This window comes from Anastrepha ludens, chromosome 4, assembly GCF_028408465.1.
Source record: "Anastrepha ludens isolate Willacy chromosome 4, idAnaLude1.1, whole genome shotgun sequence".
Lineage (NCBI taxonomy): Eukaryota > Metazoa > Arthropoda > Insecta > Diptera > Tephritidae > Anastrepha > Anastrepha ludens.
Window position 1 is genome coordinate 64,535,497 of NC_071500.1, and position 23,648 is coordinate 64,559,144.

Genomic DNA, 23,648 nt, shown 5'->3' on the forward strand with positions numbered 1-23,648 from the left:
TGCCATTAATTTCTTAATTCAAGCAAAGGCTGTGGAACAGTATTTTGAAGAGCAACTTGATTACAGATGTATAAGTAGTATATGCTGTTGGATTATTTTTGGGATAAATATACTGAAGCTAAGGAAGATGTTATTGAATAAAGAAACTTAAATATTTTTTAAATTTCTTTAATTAATTTTTTAATTTTTAAATAATTTTTTTTTGTTTTTGACTCCTTACTTTTCAGCCAACTTATTCTAACAGATGCCCTGACTGTTACATTTTTGATGTTCGGGGTTGTATGCTCGAATATCAATTTTACTGGCTTAAAACGCAAATCAACAGTGCGTAGAGATCACACAGTTCCCTCTCCGTTCTCAAATGGCGAACAAATGTTACCCATACTCCGAAACGCATAATTCACTAACTGACACACTTCTACTTATCTCGAAACAAACCAACAAAACATTACAAATTTACTTCGATAAAAAATTTAAATTACATGTCAACAACCACAAATGGCAATAACAATTTGTTTAGTTACTCTGTTACGTCCGTTTTATTATTTCACTTTTTTAATTTGTTTATTTGGCTTGTGGCCGAAAATTTGCTTCCCCTTCTGGTTTACTGTACTATACTTCATACTTCCATTCACACCGAAATTCCCACCATTTATGTACATGCTGCGGGCGCTGCAGAATGCTGATGGCTTGACGGCCGCCAGGTGCGAAACTCTCAAATGTTGTCTCGCGCTATTGCGCACTTTTGGCGGTGTTCCGCAATTTTGCAAATTCGTCATGTTGCCACATTGACAATGTGGTTTGGTGGAGTGGTGTCTCATCATCGTCGTCGCCGGTGCAACTGATAAAAATTATTTTGTGGGTGTACATATGTAGACGTGGATATACAAATGTATGTATGTACATATGTCCGAAAGTGTATGTGCGTCAGCTAGACAATGAAAAATGTTAATGACTTTAAATGTGAATTTGAATGCGGTGGAATGTATGTATGAATGTGACTGCGAAAAGCCGTGAGCGATGAAAAACTTACAATTTAGCCTGTCGCTGATTAAAATCTCCCCATTTGTTGGTGTGGATATGAATTGCCACAAAGTGTTTCTGTGGTATGGCGGCGTGTGTGCGAGTACTCATTTGAATTTGTGGTTAATGTGGCAAAAGCGTTTACATAAATACATACATTTTTGTAATTAGCAGTCAAAAATATGTACTGCGTGGTACTTGGTTTCATTTTAATGGTCTGCTGAAAGAAAATTTAAGACAATATTGTTTGTTAAATGTATAAGTAACATACCATACATATAATAGGTATATATGTGCACTTATATAATACATACAAATATTTGAATGGGGATCAATTTATGCAAAATATGAAACCTATTCTTGCAACGAAAAGTACATTGAACTTTTGGGAAAATAAAATTTGGTTTTTGTTGTTTTTGCACTGGCATAAAATACCTAAAAGGCTGCCTTGTATAAACACCCTGGGATAATTTGGTAGTGTACATCCGGTTATCGAGCAAGCCTTACCCAGGCAATTTTTATACCTGCGCACACTTGCCCATAAAGGTAATTGATTTTGTTCACATAACGGTAGTATGTAACAACATAAAGGATTCGAGATAGATGTAGAACGAATTCTTAGAGCGATGGGAGGAATCGATTTAGACATGCCTGCCCCACCGTCTGTCAGGTCGTGCGCTCAATACTTTGAGCAAAAATTAGTATATGGTATTCCAATGAAACTTTGGAGACATATGACTCTTTGTCCGAGGTAGTTTAGTCTTGGAAATGGGCAAAATTGGTCAATAACCACGCCCACCTACTATATAAAATTCCTTTTTAAAAAGAAAAAGGTGAAAAATTTCAATTATAAAGAAGTAAATTTGCGGCCGCCCCAACCGAATGGGTTTGTGTGTGACTGCCATTCGGAAGTGCGCAGGTTAGAACTTGGCGCATGAAACACCAAATGGTAGAAAAAGTTTGACAAATCTCCTGGTGTATTTCTGCCACCACAAAGAAGAGGAGGAGCTCGACGACATTCCAATAAAGGGTGTAAGCGCCAATTATATATAATATACATATGCATACGAGTATATATAAACTAACTGAAATAATGCACCCAAAAAAATACAATATATACGATTTAAGTAAAGTTTGGATGAAATGGATGAGTTGGGTTAGGTTACGGTGGTTGCCACTATTGTGATGCCTCTAGTTTGGACTTAAGTTCCTTTTCAAATTCCCAATGTAGTGCAAGCACTTCTTCTCTCGGATAAACAAGTAAATACTGTGGATGAGGTACAAATTTCGACAGCGACAGAGAAAGTGTTCAACACTCTCCACCAGCTCCTAGTTTCTGCAGCTGCGACAGACGTCATTTGAGAGAAACGACATACGGTATCCATGTGTTCCCATTATGCAGTGCTTGAGGTTACCTTTCCATTGTACTAATAGAAGGGCACTCTAGATTGATGACGGACCTAGTTCTGTCTCACAAGTGGAAAACGTGATCAGTCTATTATTGGCTTACGCGATGTAGACCAACCTGATGGAAAGCTTTCTTGAGAATCAACGAATACCCACATATTGGACAGAATTGACTGATTTAAGATCTGTTCCCATCCTAGTCAGCTTATCTGTGATGCCATTTCTAGGAATGTCTCTGCGTCCAAGAACCGAGACAACGCTTGTGGGGCTCCGCTTGGTCAACTCATTAAGAATATCGCTACATTCCATTGCTACCTTGGAAGAGAGAGAGATTTTCTGGCAGCTTGACTATCAAGGTAGATAGTAATCGGTTGTACTGTAAGAGACAAGTTCCTGGCACACAAAGCTTGAAAGACGCTGCAGTAGTCAGGTAGACTTTATTTTTTAGTCTCGATAGCAAATTAATTAAACTAAATTATTTTATTAGTGCGAAGATCCACTAACCACACCCACTTTTTAATATGTCGTCATATGAAGAATCTGAAATTCAGGTTAGTTTCAGCCAGTTGCAAGATGCAAGTGGTCAGGATGTCTACACTTAAGTAATAAAGGATAAGCAACGCGCTCTCACCGCTTTGTCCTGCCACATGATTTACTATTGCATTTTAGTTTGTTATTTTAGATAATTTGGGAGTGTGAGGAGGTTTGCTACCATCTAGTTCAATCAAGGCAAACGTTTTTGTTACGCATTGACAGCGGAAAAACTTCTTGCTTGTCCTTGCACTATTGTCTGGGCTGCACCACCCGTGAGCCCATTGTGCGTCATTTGTAAATAGGTGTTTATTCGTGAATGCACAAGTATAAAAACTTGCGGTTTTCTGTCTGCCTTCAACGACCTCGAAATACAAACATTTGTATATGTATCAAACGCTATTCGGCCATTTGTATACATGTATAGGTGCTTATAGAGATATAACTATAGAGCCTTGCTTTCTCTGTTGATTTACAGTGGCGCCATGCACTGCTTTTACCTGTGTAGTTTTTTTCTTCTTTCTCCACTTTATGCACATAAATTATTTCCGAAGTGTTTTTCAACGTTTCGGTTGCGCTGCCTTGCATCCTCTCGCAAATGTCCTCTGAGATACTTGCGCTTCCGATTACCAAACAAGGATATAAATAAATTTGTTTGCTTCCAAATTTTTGCTGTTCATGGCTCATAAGGAAAAACACAAAAAACAGAAACCTTAAGTTGGCTAAGATAGTAGCGTAGAGAATGTTGCTAAAACAGTAAAATTTATTGAAGACTGTATGCAACTTTCATTCTACAAAATTGCAGATGGGTCAAGAAGTACAAGACGTAAGCATACAGTTTACACATATATATCTATACTTATATATTTATAAATATGTACTTATGCTACTGCATTAACTAACTGTACACCAGCCGCTGCTTTGAGCTTCCTTTTCACTGACAGTGTATGCTTCTTTGAATGTAACTCAATTTATTTCAATGAATTTCGCCTCCACTTTACAACTTCCTCTCGATCCTCCTATAGCCCTTTTTGCAAATAAAAAGTGCTGTGCTGTATTTCAAAACCCAATTCTATTCAATCTCTTAAAATTGAACGCATTCAATGCATGCACACATTTGCTTTGGTTAAACATTGCAGATGAGGCAAGTATTGTGTCATTCAGTGACCGTCAAGATGAGTTGTACCTGTTTTTTTTGACAGAACGTTTCGTCTGGTCTGGTCGGCTAAATCAGGCGATGCATGCAAACTAAATAAATACAAACTACAGTACCCAAAAAAAGATCATAAAATAAACAGAACTTGAAAGTTCTTCTTTTTTCTTTATATTTCGTTAGATGGCTAACAAAAAAAGTGTCAATAAAGTCATTTTAAATTTAATACCGTACATGATTTAAACTGCAGTCAAAAACTATATTAGCTTTGTCGTGAATTCGGTATATTCAGATTATCAAAAAGTGCCGGTTATTCGTGAATGAAGTGCTTAATATATGACTATTCTGCCTCTTCTTGAAGTCGATGTATTAAAGAGTCGTTCAAAAGGGGCACCTTGCTGTTGTTTTAAAATAAGACGTGTAAAAAACTAGAATTTTTCAAAACCCTATTTTCATTCAAAATACGGCTCTTAGCAATGTGGAAAATGATATAATTTAAATGTTCACCATGAGCACATCTGCAGGTAAAATCCGCCAAACAGTCCATTCATGACTACCGAATTCTTAAGAACGTTCAGCAACACTTTGTAGCAGCTACAGCAACAATACGTTCAGTTTTTAGTATGCCAGTCCTTTTTCTATCCTCGACTGAACTAATTTCTTTAAATTTTTTCACTGACCCTTAAATTGTGCACTCCTTCGAAATATTATTTCATCCAAACAAATCACGGTTTTTGCGATATGTTATTTTTAAAGGTCGACCAATTCCAGAATAAGTTTCAATTACCTTAACGCGTTGTTCTATCGTATAAAATTGTACATATGTCACTTGGCAAATGTCAAAGATGACATAAAAAAGTACCGTCTAGGAACTATTCACTACCCTCTTGAAGACCACTTACTTCACAGGTTTTCTATTAATAGATAGTAGAATAGGTTTGTAGTTCATCGTTCATCGAGTTAAGGCCAAAATTAATATTAGGGCACTTACTTAATTTTTTTACTTCTACAAGGAGGCTCAAAATTAATCTACCTATTAGCTATTACACTTTTTGCAGAAGGCGGCGTAAATTAATCAAACTTAATACCATTGCTTAGTAAAAAAATGGATTATGAATGAATATTAATTTTGCGCTACCTTGGTTCGTCACAACCAGGCTCCAGTCTTAATAACGCCGCACTTGCTTTGTTTAGCCTTCAGTAGACATATCCATCTGTTTTCGACAACTTACACCTGGTTGAATCTCATTGTTTTGGGCTTGGTGCTGTTCACCTCCAGTGCGTGCCAGCGTGGCTGGTCTGTCGGCCGGCAGATGTTGTCGGTGAAGTACGGGTTCTTAAGAAACCTGGTGAAATTCCATACGATGCCTGTTTTGGGCAGGGTCATTTGGCTCATGACGTAGTCTAGGACGATGGCGAAGAGAAGGGGTGACAGGGGACAACCTTGCCTTTATTGGCATTATATAGCACTGCCAGATCAAAGTTCTCAGCAAAGGCTCTGATGAAGCGGATTATCTTATCCGGAACTATCTTTCTATGCAACGCCAGCCATCTATATATTAGTGTCTCCATAAGTATGGCGATGTTGTGAATGTGAAGCTCTTTGCATTGCTATCAGCACCATAACTTAGAAATTCTTTGACCAATTCGATTCTAACAAACTGCTTTAGATAGGCTTACAATATTTATTATACGCAATATATGTATGTATTCAATGAAATGTATAGTCACTACCATTATCTATAATGGCTTCACACCCTCGAGTCATACAATACTTGCCTTGATAGCTATTTGACTGTCCATATCTTTTTCTTCGAATTTTTGCTGAACTGTTGCTCAAACAGTTTCAATTGGTCTCACATTAGGCGACTATGGAGGCCAATCCAATGTTTCAATCCGATTTTGCTATTTCCACTCTTCACACCTTCGGCTTCGATGCCGGGCTTGATTGACTTCTTGTAAAATCCAAAGTTGGCTAGGTCTTCCAAATATCTTCGCAGCTGACGGCACAAATGCTTTTTGGTAATTTTTATTCATCAAACTCCATTCAAATTAGTGGTAAACACAAATAAACGGACACATTTTTTTTTCGGAGAAGCAGACCCACACATGAAGCTTAACTGGATGCTTAATAGTTCGTTGAAGATGTGGATTATCAGTAGTATACCACGACCGACGAATGCAACTATTCAAACAAAGGAAGATTCATCTGGGAACATTTATTACGTTCAATCTCCGTTCCGAATGAGCTTTAGATCAGAAATTATTTTTTCAATGTGTGATAATTAGAGTTGCAGTTTTTTCAATATACTCTGAAATTTGAGGTGTTCTGTAAATAAACGTCCTAGAATCGTGCCTTTAGATAAATTAACACCATCTTTCTCTAAAATTGTTTTAGCTTCACGCAGCGATAAGTTCGGCAAACAAATAAATGATTTTCTGATCTTGATTTGGAGAATTTTTTTTTTCCTTTTGGGCCTGGTTTTTAACGTTTTTAACTATGGTATCCCGTTGCATCCATTTATTAATGAGCTTCTTCGACTTCATCAAATCGTTTGCTGCAGATGCACGTGACAGACATTTTAGGATATGTACTTAGATTGTAACACTGCTTCAAATCGTTTTTCAAACGCGGAACTCTTTTTTATAAACAACGTACGCTTTCTAAATTTTTCACCAAACTAATAAATTGTACAACGCCTATTACAATAAGGATACGTCTGTTTAGCAGCATTTAAATTTTTTTTTGTAACTGAACTCTAAGTTTGAATTAAGTTGGTCACAGTTCTAGTCGACGGACTGTTTGACTCTATTGGATTTTAGTTGTGTTATCAACTTATAAGTCTTTTGTATATTATTTTCTAAAGGTATTTTTTAAAATCTCTGCAAGATATATACAATATCCTACGAAATTCCGTTTTTGCCCGCGCCGGTTTATACAAGACTATCAACTGTTGAAGGTTGATTGCATCCAGTGCAATTTGGAGGATCTTCGTCTCTAAGCAGGTATTGTTGCGTTGCTACTAACTGCTATTGCTAAATGTCTTTATCTCGCTTTTGCTTACGGATCACACGAAATGGTCACGGAGTAATGGTTACGTAGATATTTTGTTCTATTGGGAAGGCAATTATTAGCACACCGTCGCTTTCAGTAGATTGGAATATGTGGTCTAAAATTAGAGGAGTTTTGCAAGCATACCCTGCAGTTTTGTCAGCATTTTTGTTTCCTTGAGTAAAACAGTGTCTGGGCGGCCAGAGAAATTTATTTTCTTTTTCTCGTTAGCTATTAAAATATCTTTTATTTTACTGATAGTGCAAATAATGGTTTTGCTTTATTGCTTTGAAGCTACATGAAGAGTTCCACAGTAAATATCTTTGGCTGCGGCAGAGGAAATGGAGGCACACTCTTGTAATTATTTATTGAGCAGTCAGCTTCCCTATCGCTTACCAACGATTAGGCTACTACATTATTATCAAGGGTGTACACCATTTACAAGTTATTACATATTGAAACATTTTTCTTTTCTGCAGATAATTTTTATATTTCTTTCTTTTTTTATATAAAGACCTTTCTATATCAGATAAATAAACAAAAACATTTTCCTTTCATGGCCAAATGCGAATAGGTAGAAGTCACAGGGAGCCATAACAGACGAATATGATGAGAGATTGATGGTTGAAATGCGGTCAAAAAATCAGTCACAAGAGTGGATCGATGAGATGGTGCATTACCATGCAATAAGCACTAGCTTCCCCCTTCGCGGTATTCAGGGCGAATTCGACGAACGCTTCCACTGAACCGAATGTCACCAAGCTTTCACTCGAAGTCAGCTAAGAAAGTAACTTTCAATGCACTAACTCATTAAAAAAATGGCACCATTAAAAACATTTTCATGATGCCAATTTTGTTTATTTTGGACTTCACCTTGTATATTCAGAACTGATTTGGGGCTGTATCCATATAAGAAAAAGACGTAATCGATCTTTTTTAAAACTAGGACCTTAGTTAAGTGCTTTAAAGTATTTATGTGGAAATAAATTCCTCGAGAGAGGTAGCAAATTAGTTAATAACTTTTAGTCAAATATTTCTTTAATTCTGTAAGTACAATGTTCTTACCAATGATATCTTCGAACTCGAACAGTTTAAGGCTATTAATAAATCCTAAAACTGCTGCAGGCTTATTTTCTACCAGGAGGTTTGGATTTATAGCCCCATTTCCCAGGTAATTTAATCTGCGCCGTGCCTTTAACCGTTATCGATTAGGCCTCGTTGTTCCTGCTTACGTAAAAAGGCAATTTTGAAGCTGTTTTTTACCCCGCAGAAAGGTTCAGGACCTATGACCACATCTGTGCGCCCTGTCATTGTTTCTCCACGCTGAGCGGTCACTAATTACCACTTTGAATTTCTTGGAGAATTCTAGTTTCCTTTCCATCTTGTGGTGAACTGTCAGGTACGGAGAGTTCCGGATTGAACCCAAAATCCTTACATGTCCTGTAAGATTGCCTTCTTCGAGATGGAGTAGATTAGGAAGCCTTAGACCTGCACTGATTGCCATCTCTTTGGCTACAAAATATAGTGGAATGAGTCCAGTGACCATTCCTAAAGCCGCTGCACAGTGTGGCCGATTCCCGAAAAGCTGGCCAAAACTCAAAAAATTAAGTAATTGATTCAAAATTTCTTACTCGGGGGTTGTCGGGGTCGTTGATTACGAATTTGATCTTAAAACTTTGAAAATCCACCCCCTTACACCCCTATTCGTCACCCCCTCACGTGAAATAGCGCATATTCTAGAACATAATCAAGATGCATGTAAATTTATATGTTTTCGGGGTCGCAAGGTAGCAAGTGGTAGCAGCTGAATCTTGTTTTATTCAGTAACCATTACTTTTTTGAGTAACCTTTAATAGGTTTCAAAGCAGCATATGACGGCGTTGTATTACTATACAGTTTGAAAACTCAAATTTTATAAAAAAAAATTCCAAAAAATGTATCTACGTATTGCTGCAGCTAAAAATTTTGTGTCGAGGTATTGATATGTACTAAAGATTTCTCGTATTTTACTAACCTTCCGAAGATGATTCCATTTGGTTTTGTTCAATTGACTCCATTACAAAATCTTTCAAATGGGTACAACTTTCACTATTCATCGACAGTAATACGATGCTCAAACGAAGGCCACGTTGCGACTGAAAATACAGAGGATAGTTAGGGTACAGGACGTTGCTATGAACGGTGTTCACTACTCAAGGCATTACTGTAGCCAACCCAAAGACAAAAAAACTGTATCTAGAAACTTTTTTTTTCGACTTTTGGCCAGCTTTTTGGGAATCGGCCGCACTGTGGGGCATATTCGCATTGCTCAGACAGGCAATTCTGTATACCTTGTTAAGTGTTATCTGAGTTTTAGTTTGATCTACTTTTGGCCACCATACCAGAGAGGCATAGGGGATCATTGGCACTATATTGTCTTATAAGACCGCAGACTACATGTTTTACCGTATAGCCTTTGGCATACGTATATTGCTCTCAAGGCTTTGTTTGTGATGTACGATAGGTTGTGATGTACGATAGGTATTTCATGTTTTTGTTATTAAAAGATTGAAATTTTCATGAATATTTTAGAATTTTTTTAATTTTGCACCAAATTTGAAGTCTTGGTTGTAGAATAAAATTTCAATGAATTTACTGTAAAAAATTGGTAAGAATTAATTAGAAAAAGAAATATATTATAATATATATAATTGGCGCGTATACCCTTTCTGGATGATGTTGTTCCACAAATGGAGAAACCTATTGTTTCAAGCAGACTTCGAACGGCATATTTTTTATGAGGAACTTTTTCATGGCAGAAATAAACTCGGAGGCTTGCCATTGTCTGCCGAGCGGCGACCGCTTTTAGAAAAGACTTTTTCCTCATTTTGATCTTTCACCGAGACTCGTACCAATCCCTTCGGCTACGGCGACCGCCAAAAAAAAATTTAAGTTAAATTTAATTGTCAAAACCTTTTTCAATTTTCAAACTTAATTTAAATTTAATTGTCAAAAGTTCGAATATGATCCAAGCCAATTAATTTGGATCATAGACACATATAAGGTGGCTCAAAATTAATCATATAACTGAGTTTTTGAATAACTCTTTTATGAAATAAAAAAAAATAATTTTAAGAGATTGAAATCTGTATTTCGATCTGTCTATTTCACAAGTGAATGTGACAAATTGTCATCGTCTCCAGACATTCCAATATCATACCTGTGAATAGCAGGCTACCAAAAGTGCTACTGAAAAATACACAATATTTTAAGAGACTCAGCAAAATATTTTACGCTTTGACTTCAAGTGGCGCCTCGTATAATGTGTAGAATACTGTTAATAAGCGCCAGGAATGTGCACCAATCTTATTACTTCACACTAGCGTAGCCAGTCATAAATTATAGAGCGTGAAGGACGAATGGCGCTAACAGAAGACGAAAAAAACCAATGTTTTGCATATTAAAACTGCAGTCTTATTAGAGTTGTTGTTTCACCATTAACATCTCTATTGAGACAAAATGCCTACTAGAGATTTTCTGACCGTGAAGAACGCCAATAAAACCGGTCTAACAACACGATTTAAAGGTCTGCTCGAGTTTTATTTGCGTGAAGTAATTTTCCAGGGGCATTTCTAGCACCATTTACTTAATTTTTTTGTGACGCCAACAGTACTTAAGTGTCGTTAAAATGCATTTGTATGCATTTAATTGTGAGCACCTGAAAAATTTAACCATTAAAGTGTCACTTTGTCTGAGTTCAATCGCACCTGTACCTCGCTGCTCATAAGACCACCCGAAATCTGCCTGAGTTGATGGCAGTATGTAGGTATAAGCGCTCAAAGCGGCATCATACATAAGCACCGACGTAAGTTAACCGATGCACTTAATCAGCAGCCGCAGCCTCAGCATAAGAAACCACATGGAGCAAATCGTGCGCATAATTTGCAATTTGCAAAACATCAAACAAATGAAAAAATTACCCTACAGACAGCTGCCTCATCAAATTACCAAATTAAAGCAACAAAAGCAAAAACATCAAAAAAAAGTGCGTGAAGATCGGCGCAAAGCAGAGAGCAGAAGTAAGAGAAGCCACTCACTCAGCAAGATCAGAAAAATCGCCACTAACAGCCGCATGCAAAAGTCAGAAGGCATAAAAAACACACCAAGAAGAAAGTGATCCTTCGACCGTCTGCCAACCGGCTTGCTAAAACGCTCAATCAGCCGTTCGGCTTCTATTTATAATTTTGGCAAACGCTCTCTTTCTTCGCCCTCGGCATTATACAGCATACAATACGAGTAATGTAAAGGTCAGTTTTTGAAAAAGTGTAGTCCGCAGAGTGGCGATCGATTTACCATAGGAAGAAAAAAGTAATCAAAAGAAACTCAAATTGGAGCAGCATATGTATGTAGACAGAGCATAATGCCACTTAAGAGTCACAAACCTAGAGTCCATTTCATACATATATGTGCATACATACCCCACACGCACATGTTTGTATAATGAAATTTGATCGGCAAAGCGCGTGGCTATACTCCACAGCATTTGATGGCTGTCCGGCTGTCACTTTTGATATTGCCCCTCCACACCAGGTCATGGTGTGCTCTTTCTGTTATTCGATACCGGCGCAAGGCCTTTCTGCAAACTACAGTACCAGGTGTGATAATATGTCGAAAGTGATCAGTATAGCCGTATTGTTTTTCTGAAGGGCAATGATGTTGTGGCTAAGTCGAGAGTATGGGTGACAGAGTGTGCCATGTAATTAAAAGCTAAAAAAGTATTGCACAAAAATACCACCAAAGTTGCTTAATATGAGCATCACCCACCTCGAATTTAAAGACGAATGATTAAACACAAAATCTTAATGTATACTCAAGTTCAACTGAAATATTCACTAAGATCACGTAAAAATAAAATTGATTTATATAAAAGCATAATTTTTTGTATTTAGAATATTTTTAAAATGAGGCAGAAATCATTTCAAGAATTACGTTAAGAAATCATTTCATGATTTTTGGCTATAAAGTAACGTGACTATAGAAGTAGTAGACATGCGGCAAACGCCAGACACCGCCTGCTGTTGACCTTTAAGCCTTCTCTTTTGCATGCAGTACCTCTCGCTTCTGTTAATAAATAAGTATAGCCATAACCTTCGTTCGCATTCGAGTTAACTTTTTTTGATTCATAGGAAATTTTCTAATGTCTGTCAAAATAACTAAAATATTTAGTATATTACCTCAAAAAAATACCGGAATATATTATATGCAAAATATGGGACTGATCATCGATTTAAAATCCTGAAACGAAACGCAAATCGACCAACTTCAACGTGAGACGGAAAGCTCCAATGGACTAATTTAAATTCCTGCTGCATTTTGTAAAAAATAAAGAAAACCGACACAAGATGGGACAGGACTCGAAATATGAACTCTCCGTTAAGACAGTGTACAAGCTCATTCCGCAAGATTTCTACTACTTATGCGACTTATTCGCCGGATCTTGAAGGCTATTTGCTTCCTAAATTGGAGCCTGGATTAGAAGTAAGAACATTGAAGTTCATGCAAGCAGTGAAAGAGAAAGCGGCACTCGTCTAGTGATCATTGGATACCACCTCGGTATAAATACTTTTACTTGTTTATGGTATCAGAAAAAAGTACTAAAGCATTAAATAAATACCTATATGTAAAAAGTGTCGCGTATACTCAATTATCGAGTATCATCATCATTTAGTACTGCAGCTCTTTGTGAGCTCTGGTCTGTTGCGTATGGAACACCTGGGTCGTTTGCGACTTTTTCCAATTCTTTATCACAAGTTGGTTAATGTCTTCTATTATTTCGAGCCATCTTGTTGACGGTCTCTCTCTCGAGTATCAAAATTTCATTATGAAAATCGGAACATTTTCTATTTAATTTGTATTATTGGACGGAAGCTCGTTTTTTTTCAAATTTGTTTCAACTTTACAAAGCGAAATGCAAAAAATTGAAGTTTTCACATTTAACAAAACATTTTAATAATAAGCAAAATTATCGGGCCCACCAGCTGAGGTAAAAAAAAGGAATTTCCCTAAATATTGGCCTGATAGGCGGTTCATCTTCTATGTAGATATGTTTGCTGCTTTTGGGAAAACTCATTCGCAATGGGCGCAGGATGCCATGACAACCAAATATGCACGTCAAATTTCCTAAAAGGAATTTATATTTTTTCCACTCTTATAAAGAATTTACTTTCAAATTAGGTATTTAACAAATAAGGTAGCGACTCAACGAAAGGTATTGGAAGCATTGCAACTCCTCAAAATCTATTACCGACAAAAGTTCCACAAGAAAATAATGGCAACTTGGTCCCAGCGTAGTATTCGGCCGAGCCGACGTAGAAGCATGACCGGGCAGTCCCATGACTTTTTTTTCTTTGGATTGCTGTAATGAATCCATTTTTCATCACCCGTCACGATGCGATGACGAAAACCGTTCCATTTTTGCCGCTGGAGCAGTTGTTCACAGTCGAAAAAACGTCGTTCAACATCCCTTGGTTTTAACTCATAAAGAACCCAAGTACCCTGTTTCTGAATCATTACCAATGCATGCAATCGCTTGGAAATGGATTGGCGGGCAACTCCTAATACTGAAGCAAGCTCTTCTTGCGTTTGACACAGATCCTCATTGAGCAATGACTATAATTCAGCGTCTTCGAAGGTTTTTGGCCTTCTTTCACGCGGACGGTCGTCAACATTAAAATCATTGTCTTTGAAGCGACGGAACCAATCTCGGCACGTTGTTTCACTTAAAGCGGCATCTCCATAAACTTTTTGTAGCTCTCGATGCGCCATAGCCGCCGTTTTTTTCGAATGAAAGAGGAAAATCAACACTTTCCGTAAATTACGATTATTCGGCACAAAATCAGACTTTTCACAAAACCAAAAATATACCTATGATACCACAACAAAATCACTAATGTGCCGAAGCAGTTAGTTTACCACATGTCTAAGCTTGGTTTATGACGTTTAGGTTATGTTAGACTCGACAGCACACGCTAATGGTCGCATCTATGGACACTTAGTTAGGAAACTTAGTTACGCACCTAATAGAGCTAACTTTATTAAGAAAAGGATTATATTTTCATATCTATAATGGACTTAACTTGTAACAAAACTTACGGCAGGAAAGTATAAGTATAATAATGAACACGCTTTCAGATTTTACAGGTTTACAGTGGTCAGTTTTACAATTATTATTATATTTATTTCACATATGTATGTGGGGATCAAAATCTAAGATTTTGTGTTTGTAATTGTTTAATCATATGGTAATTAGTAGTTTTATTTTCATTACATTTAAAACTTCTTCCATCTTTTGATTTTCACTCAGAAAAACGGGAAAAAGCTGTATTAAGCACTCGGAAATCTGAACTATTAGGAATCCATATTAAGATTGAGAATAAATTCTTCCTTCACAATGTGTACCGTAGTTATTTGGACTTAGTTTCTAAATTTTGGGTATTGAGTCCATTTTGTTGGATATTATATTGTACTCGATGTTTCTCGAGCGGTACTTTAAGTTATTTCCATATCGATACTTTCTATTCAATATCGTGTTTAGATGGGTGTATATTAAGATACTTTTCTGGTCTAGAGACGTGAAAATTGAAGGCGTTGAAAATTGAAGAAAAACAATCGGTATCAATTGAAAATCGTTTTTTTTTCATTATATCAATTCTTTAGTTACAAAAAACAAAAAAAAGAAAATTTTTTTAATGACAATACTAAAAAAATTGCTTCCCCTAACGTAACACATGCCACTGGCGTAACTGATTGGGCTGCTCAGGTACGTCTGAAAAAAAAAAACGGTCGATTATTCATCAGGAGATATGTCGCTTTAGTGGGTAGCAGATTTCCAAAAAATAAATTTTTTCTAGATATTTTATCTGTTTATTGGAAAAACAAAAAAAAAGGACTTTTTCACTTTCTCGCTTTTAAAAAAATAGAAAAATTGATTATAAAGTTATAGTTCTGCTAGCCGCGAGAGCCACAAGTCTACTCAATAACATATTAAAAACTCAAATCAATCGTTTCAGTACTTTTTGAGAAATTACCAACGCCAATTCGGAAAAAATAGTTTCGACAATAACACGGTTAACGCGCTTATACCTGGGCGTCGTACCCAAACCGGTATCGTTTTAAAGGACTGTAACGTCTAAACTACAACGAATTTTAATATACAAATTTCCAGGTATATTTTTGAAGATATAAACTATCATAACATGAAAAAAAAAATCGATTTTTTCGAAATTCTAGACCAGAAAGGTGCCCTAATACAAATTAAAGAAGTTTTCAGATGTTTGTACATAAATTCAGTTGTTTATTTAAACAGGCAAGCACTTTCGCATGAGAAAGCATTACGAACGAGAAGATGCATGCTTTTGGACTCCGTCGGCATTGTCTGCACGCATGAAAACGAAATGTTGCGAATATACAAGAATGCACAATTTTTAATTAGCCGAACAAAAAGGAGCCTATACTACCAATGAATGGCAAGCATCAGAAAAACTAATCAAGTAATGTATTTGTATGTACATATGAATGTATAAAAAGGCTACGATGGAAGAACAAACCTGGTATAAAACCAAGGTATCTGAAAGGAGGATATGTTGTTCGCATAATAAGTTTGAAATTCCATTGCCAATACGAGGGCGTTACGGCAACGAAAGAATGCAATAAATATGCATATGAGGGTAAGTCAGGTACCCATGAGCGCTTGTGGGAGTTTATACCTAAATGTGTATGTTCAAACACACAGACACTCGCAAATTTGTATAACCTCTACAATAATTACAATGAGTAAAATAGAAGTTTTCGAGATGTGGTGCTATCGTCGTTTACTTAAGATTCTAAGGACTGATCATATCACAAATGAAAAAGTCCTAAGAAAATGTCAAAAAGTACGACAGTTGCTCAGTAACATTCAACAGGAATTTTTTCCACTCTCTTTCCATCTAAGGAGGAATGAAATAAGGGATTCTCCCTAAACAACTTCGATACTACAGCCTATACAGATGGCAGTAAAATGGATGGTGGTGTTGGAGCTGGTATACATTCTCATAGACTTAAAATTTAAAAATCTGTACGTCTTCCCTAATGCCTGCAGTTTCTTTTAGGCAAAAGTACTGACAATTGGCGTTGTTTTTTGGTTACTACCCGAAGATTTCACTTTTAAGGGCAATATCGCTATTCTTTCGGATAGCCAAGCTGCGATCCAGGTGCTGGATTGGGCTACAACAACCTCTAAACTGGTAGAAAAAAAAAAATAGGAATAGCCATACCACCTCGAGCGAAATCCATAAAGTTACCTTAATCTGGATCTCGGGACATCGAAAATTTGAAGGTAACGAAAAAATAGATGAACTGGCAAGAGGGGCATCTGCCATGAGTAAAGTTCTTGCAGAATCGGTATTCGCACCGTTAGGAGCAATCAAGAATACAATTTCCTCAAAAAAAACACCAACATTGATAAACATGAAACGACGGGAAGCCTGGAGACTCACGACAGTCATAACTGGCTTTTGGTCTATCGAAAAACAAGCAGCCCAAGTGAATATTCCCCATAACATACACTGACACAGTAGTAAACAACTGGAGAAAAAGGAAACCATCTTCCATTTCCTTTGTGAACGCCCTGCCCTATAGAAGGACATAATGTCAACCATGGGCAAACCGCTGTCTGGCTTAGATGTCAACAACAAATAAGTATCCTGAACCGCAATGGTTAAATAGGTTATACAAAATGATCCGCAAGCGCTATTTGAATTCTGAATGAATCACTACTTCAAACAATCAACCAGCGAGAGTTGCTGCTAACTATCAAGCGCCGAAAAACGGTGTAATTGGGACACATCACTCGAGGTACTAAATATGAGCTACTCTAAATCGTATTATCCTTGACAAAAATGAGTTTCGAACAAAGAGCTAATATCAAATTTCGTTTTAAAATCGGTAAAAGGTTTACGTTTACTTGTGCCACAGTTCAGTAGTTTACACGTTTCAGACATGGTTGTGACGATATAAATGATAATGAACATATGAATAATCACCGAAAACTCCACAAAACTTGTATGTAAATTTAGCAAAAATGAACCAAAATGATAGTTGAAATTCATGGAATCGGAGTGGAACATCTCCAAAACATCGATTTATCGCATTTTAACTGATCATTTGGGCTTACGAAAGGTGTGTATACCTTTCATTCCGCACAACTTAACTGAGGACCAAAAATTGTTCAGAATTCAACATTCGAAAGACCTCATTAAGGAGGCGAGAAAAGACCAGAACTTCCTTTACAACATTGTAACTGGCGATGAAACTTTTTGTTTCCAATATGAACCTGAAACTAAGCGTCAAAGTGCCGAATGGAAGGCCTCAGACGAGCCACTACCCAAAAAACCGCGTTCGGGAAGTCAAACTCAAGTCGATACTCATTTGTTTTTACGATTCCAAGGGAATTATCTGCAAAGGAGTTCGTGCCTATGGGCCAAACCGTGAATACAATTTTCTATCTTGGCGTTTTGAAGTATTTGTTGCATCGCATTCGTTGAATTCGCCCTGAATACCGCGAAGGAGGAAGCTGGTGCTTATTGCATGATAATAAGAGTGGATCGATGAGATATGCACTCTTGTGACCGATCTTTGGCTAAAAATTTTAACCATCAATCAGTCACTGTATTCGCCTGATATGGATCCCTGTGACTTTCTACCTAATCGGAAAATTGCATTTGGCCATGAAAGGAAAACGTTTTCTGTCCATCGAGGCCATCCAAAAGGCTTGTATGGACATCCTGAAGAACATTCCGGTCAATGACCTGAAACATCTTTCGAAAAGCTTTTAGATCGCGCAAAATTGTGTATCGAGGCCAGAGGGGACTACTTTGAATAAATTATCAGAATAAAGCTTCTGTCGTTTCTGTTTTAGCTCAGTCTTGTTTATTTTGGACTTCAATTTGTATTACGCAATTGACAACAATTGCGAAATTATGTGATACTGCTGAGTTTTACTATGTCTAGTTTCATAAGCACGAATCAATAGCTTGATGGGTTTTTCTGAGAACTATCTCTCATAAAATATTGTTAAGTAAATTAGTTTATTTGCTATTTCATTCCACCACTATTTACCTAGTGTAGCCTGCAGAGCTGCACTGGAAAACACAACTTGCCGTCCTTAGCAGAAATCGCCGGGTGTTCTTCAAAATAGCATTATTTTCCCACTTCTCTTTGCAATTTTTATTATTGATATAAATTAATGTTTTCTCTTTACGAAATTTCTCCTGTGTGCTGATGAACTTGAAACTTTTCATAAATGATGAAGATGCAGTTTTATTGTAAGCTGACATAGACAGAGTTTATTCCTGGTGTGGGGAAAATCGTTTATATTGTATTTGAATACAAACAAACGCTTTAAGGTGGTTTTTTCAAAATAAATAAATACCAGTACGTTGTCCAGGCGTATTTTTCGACTCTAAATGCACATTCAGTAGCCATAAAGATTGCTTAATGCCGAATGCATTCGCTATTCTAGCCTTTGTCCGGCGTAATTGTACATATTTCTCAGATCCTTATACACTCAAAAAGTGGAATGTAGTATTTATTATGGCTCGTTTAGAATATACTCCTTTTATCTGGTGGCCCTTAGTGAGAATATAATTAAATTCCTGAGTTAAATAACATAAATAATAGAAGAAAAAATATCAGGAAAGTGTAGTATAGGACGGAAATGTTCGAGAGTGTACCGCACTGCGGACGATTTGCGAAGACTTTCATGCAGCCGAAGATAGAGAAACTGCAATCTTGTCCTAGTGCAGCTTAATTTCTTGTCATTTATGTAAGTATGTAGGTTCATTTAAATGTAAAACCAGTGTACGTGTTTAAATGAATAAATGTGATCACAAACGTCCAACAGTTGATACGCAGTTCAAGAAGAAGAATAAAATACAATACGAAATAATTTGCAATTCGCACAGCATAAAATAATCTGAGGTCTTGCACACTGCTGATATTGGTTATATACAGGTATGACACCACCAAGGATGCTAGATTACCAGGTTTGGCTCTGAGCTATGGTGAAAAACGAAATGGAGCGAATAACTTCGTCTGCCACGCCACCGGGTACTCGGCAGCAGAGTTCGGCGTGCTCATTTCACATGCATTAACACACTCGTCCATTCAGTGAAAGAAACCATCATCATGACCCTAGTTGCGTCAGCCAATCAACTGATTCTTTCAAAATCGCTCAGGCCAGTTAAAGGTCTGATATTGGGCACACCTTTTAAGTATTTTTCACCATGCCTTTGGGTGTAAGTTCCTCTTTTGTAAATAGTTAGTGAACATTGTGATTTTTAAATTAGACAAAATAAAAACAAAAAAATAATTGCTCATATTAAATTGGGAAAGCGCATTGTGTAGGCGCATTTACTTCAGTGTTCGGCGGTGTTCGCCTTAATTGCGATACCGGTTCCCTGTAATGGTATTACTAATAATATATATCAATGTGCTGGTTCCATCGAATACAGAATACAGCCCTGGTGCTGTGAATATTTGGTTTGACCGTCTACGTGGATGCATGCCTGTTATTCGCCCAGCATCCAAACGACAAGTTCTTTGACCAATTGCAAGCTCGTGAATGGAATTAGATATAGACATCATTATATCTCCCAAAAAACTCAGGATAATGAGAGTAATGGATTTAGCCGTCTGTCCATCCAATTAATGCTTACAGACACACTTTTTCTCGACCAATCGAGCGATTTGGATCATTTTCACCATTTTCACTAAACACAAAGTTTACTGTTAGAATAAGTGCAACTACATATATTATAACACTAATAGCGGTAGTTTTGAGCGACAAGAACTTCGAAGTCTCAGCGATGCATTTACCCATTATTTAACTTGCAGACTGAATTTGAAGTGACTGGAGCATTAGACTTGTACGCTCATTGAAATTATCTTAAAATTATCAAAGAAGCATGGCAACACATAGTTTACTTTAAAAAGATGGAAACATTTTACAAAAATGGCATAAGTAATGTGTTGATATTGTCTCCTCACGGATTTTCCCCCAGAATAGACTCTCTCTACGAATTAGAGCATAGTTGTAGTTTAGAATCGAATGTTTTTAGAGATATGTTGACATCCCGAGCAGCTCGGCGTTTTCCTTTAGAATGGTCTAAAAAATGTCAACGCCTGACCTTAATGGGTTCACTTTGACGACAATACTACCATAAGTGCCCAGAAGGTACCTAATAGTTTAAGAAATCACGTATTGCATTTAAGTGTTTATATTTAAAAAGTATAACCATTTATATGCATATGTCTGGATTTTTGTGACCGCGACTGTATGTATGTGTGAATTGTGTGGCAATGCATACAAGTGCAACTTTTTATGGGTTTACACGAAATGATTGATTAACCAATTCACCGCAGTGGTGGTCGATAATGTGAACTTGCAACTACTGCTGCTACTTAAATAAAATACGTACAATTTATGGACATGTATGATTGCTATAAAAAGTTGGCAAGAAATGTTCCTTTGTTTCATTGAATTCCATATAAATACTCGTACGTTTGTCATATTACAAGTGCAATATACAATTTATATGTAGATGTTGAATCGTAGCAGTTGAACAAGCGCATTCGTGCTGAAGCGCCTTTTGCATGGAATATTGCAGTATTGAATACTGTTAAAATTATGAGTGCATACGGATATATATCGCCACGGTGCGCCGGGCGTTTGTGGGTGACATATGGACAGTACACCTATGAAGTTTATTGTCCCATGCGAATATAAAATGCCAGAAAATTATTTTCAACAGCAACCACCTCTTGAGCTCCGATTGGATTCCCACCATAAACCAATTTACCCATGAGCAACATACAATTAAACTATAGGTCTGATCATAACATCAAGATTCAAAACACAACTTGAGAGAGAATCATGACTGGTAGTAAGAAGCTCTCTATTCAAATGAATGCGTGGGCAGATTATGCGTCTGGCGTGAAGCTCTCCACATAACCTTTATAACATTTCCACTTCTGAAGACAACTTCGACGGCTTAGGTCTCTTGATCAAAAAGAGATTGGATTTTATAAAAATAAGTTTTTTACACCAGCAGAAACACGTTTAAGAGGAAGACTATGAGGCAGATGAAATAATGCCCAATGGAAAATATGCTCTCTGTTACAACGGATTTCTGTAAGACCAAGGATATCAACTTAGATAAATCCCTCGTCACAGTATTTCCTTGCAAAGAGGAATGGGATACGGGCTTATTGTTAGAGAAAATGATATAAACATCTATACAAATGGCTCAAAGCTAGACAAAGAGTAGGTGGATGGGTTTACTCCGATAAACTCAGAGTTAGCCAATTATTTCGCCTACCTGATCCTTGCAGTGTATTTCAGGCGGACGACACTGCCATAAAAGAGGGATTTACGGTAATAAAAACGAGAGTATTATCCACAAATGAAGTCTTCTTATACTCTGGCAGTCAAGCAGCAATAAAAGCGCTAGAATGTAAAACACACTCGTCAAAAACAGTTCTAGAATGTTTTAAACTTCTAAATGACGTATCAAAATACTACAAAGTACACCTTATTTGGGTGGCAGGCCACAGTAATATAGCAGGGAACTGCAAGGCAGATGAACTTGCTCGAACCGGTACAACGCTCGACCCCATGTCTATAGCCACTTGTAAACTACTTATAGATAGGGAAACCATCAATAAGCTAAATACAAGTTGGCAAAACTTCTCAATATGCGAACTAAGCAGACAAACATGGCCTAAATGGAACAGCGGTCTGTCAAAAAGCTTGTTAAGATTTAACAAAGAAGCTATAAGAAAAATTATAGGGGTATTAACTGCTCATTGTCTAATAGGCAGCCACGCTAGAAGGTGAGGACTCCCGTACTTCGATTTCTGTAGAAGCTGTCTTAATACAGAAGAAGAGGAAACAGTCAAACATTTTTTATGTGAGTGTGAAAGCTTAGCTACAAGGAGGCTCCGCACTGTTGATATGGCATTTTTAACTGACGTAGCGGACATATCGCATCTAAAACTAACGAAGCTTTGCTCGTTTATTAAAGCTACCTGATAATTTGAAAATGAACACATTGGGTAAGGATAAGTTCCAGTGGTATCACAATGGGCCAATGAAAGGTCTAAGTGTATCATTGCGACAACAACTCCACCTACCCTAAGCCGAATTAAGACGGAGCTAAAGTCTCACTACCTCCTCACTGCATTAGAAGTTGCAACGCCCTATCAACCTATGGAATGCCCAAAACGACACGACCCGACTATAACACATCAAGGACCAAACAATTGCTTGTGTATGGTCGAGCCAACATTTTTAGTCTAATCGGGGTTTTAACAAAACATTAGAAAGTAGTGGGACAAGCGGCGAGGTTAAACATATTACAAAATACTTCCAGGTTTATCAAAAACAAGATTACGAGCTTTCGTCAAACCAGTCTTCAACAGAATGGAAGAAATTTCATGATTGGAGTTTAGATCACTTATTTTTTTTTTAAGTAGACACAATGAAACTGCCATAGAAAATATGTAGCTCGCTTTAAAGCTCGTTATTTGCTAACTTAATGTCTTCCAGTTCAGGAAACACACCCACTCAAACAACAACAACAACATCTGGCTATAATTCATAGATTCACTATAAAAGTTGGGACCCCATTGAAAGGGTATGGCGTCCGCAATTACTATCGCTACCTACTGGATTCCTGTTTTTTGGAATCGAATTGTAGACTTGAGGAGCGATTGTAAACTCTCAGAAAACTGTTTTCTCACTGGAGCCAAGAACTGGGTCTTTACCGGTCAGAAGTATATAGCTAAAGAAGAAGATATTGTATGTTTAATATTTCTGTGAATCAAACTGTGCACTGCTTGTAGCGATTTCTACTATCATAGATGTAAACTGGTACAGTTTATGGATCTAACTCGTTTGGAATGAGCTCTATGTATTTAGTGTATACCTCCAAAACAAGGACTGAGTTTTTTGCTTTTTATATATTTTTTTATTATATCTTTGTTTACGAAGCTTACTCATTACATCCGAAGGCAGCTATAGAACTTGGTCGATATTCTGAAGAATCACATGAGTTGCTGAAACTCGGTTTTTTTATTTTTGATATTTTTGTCTACCTTCTCTTGCATATTTATTGACCATTTAAAGATTTATTTGTATGGGTACATACCCGTAGTGATTTTCTTTTTATTAAATACTTCACTTAAACTGTGATTCATAATCTGAATATGACACATATTTTTGAAATTTTTTTATTTTTCTGTACTTTTCCCCTTCTTATACTCATATGGCGCCACAACAAGTCTTTATTGTTATTCGGCATTAAATATGCGCATGTGTGCATACGTATGTAGGCACGTTTATTAAAAATGTAGCGATCGTGTATGTTATAATCACGCTTAATTTTATTATCAGTGATAACTACG

General features: G+C 37.0%; 1 long non-coding RNA gene across 1 annotated transcript; it reads right to left on the reverse strand.

The window, feature by feature from the left end:
- Positions 1–465: 465 nt before the first annotated feature.
- LOC128862172 (uncharacterized) lies at positions 466–23,403 on the reverse strand. The gene is made up of 3 exons (XR_008454434.1): positions 23,241–23,403; positions 1,034–1,243; positions 466–931 (listed from the first exon to the last, which is right to left on the reverse strand). It is a non-coding gene; the product is annotated as an uncharacterized LOC128862172 (long non-coding RNA).
- Between the last annotated feature and the right edge of the window lie 245 nt (positions 23,404–23,648).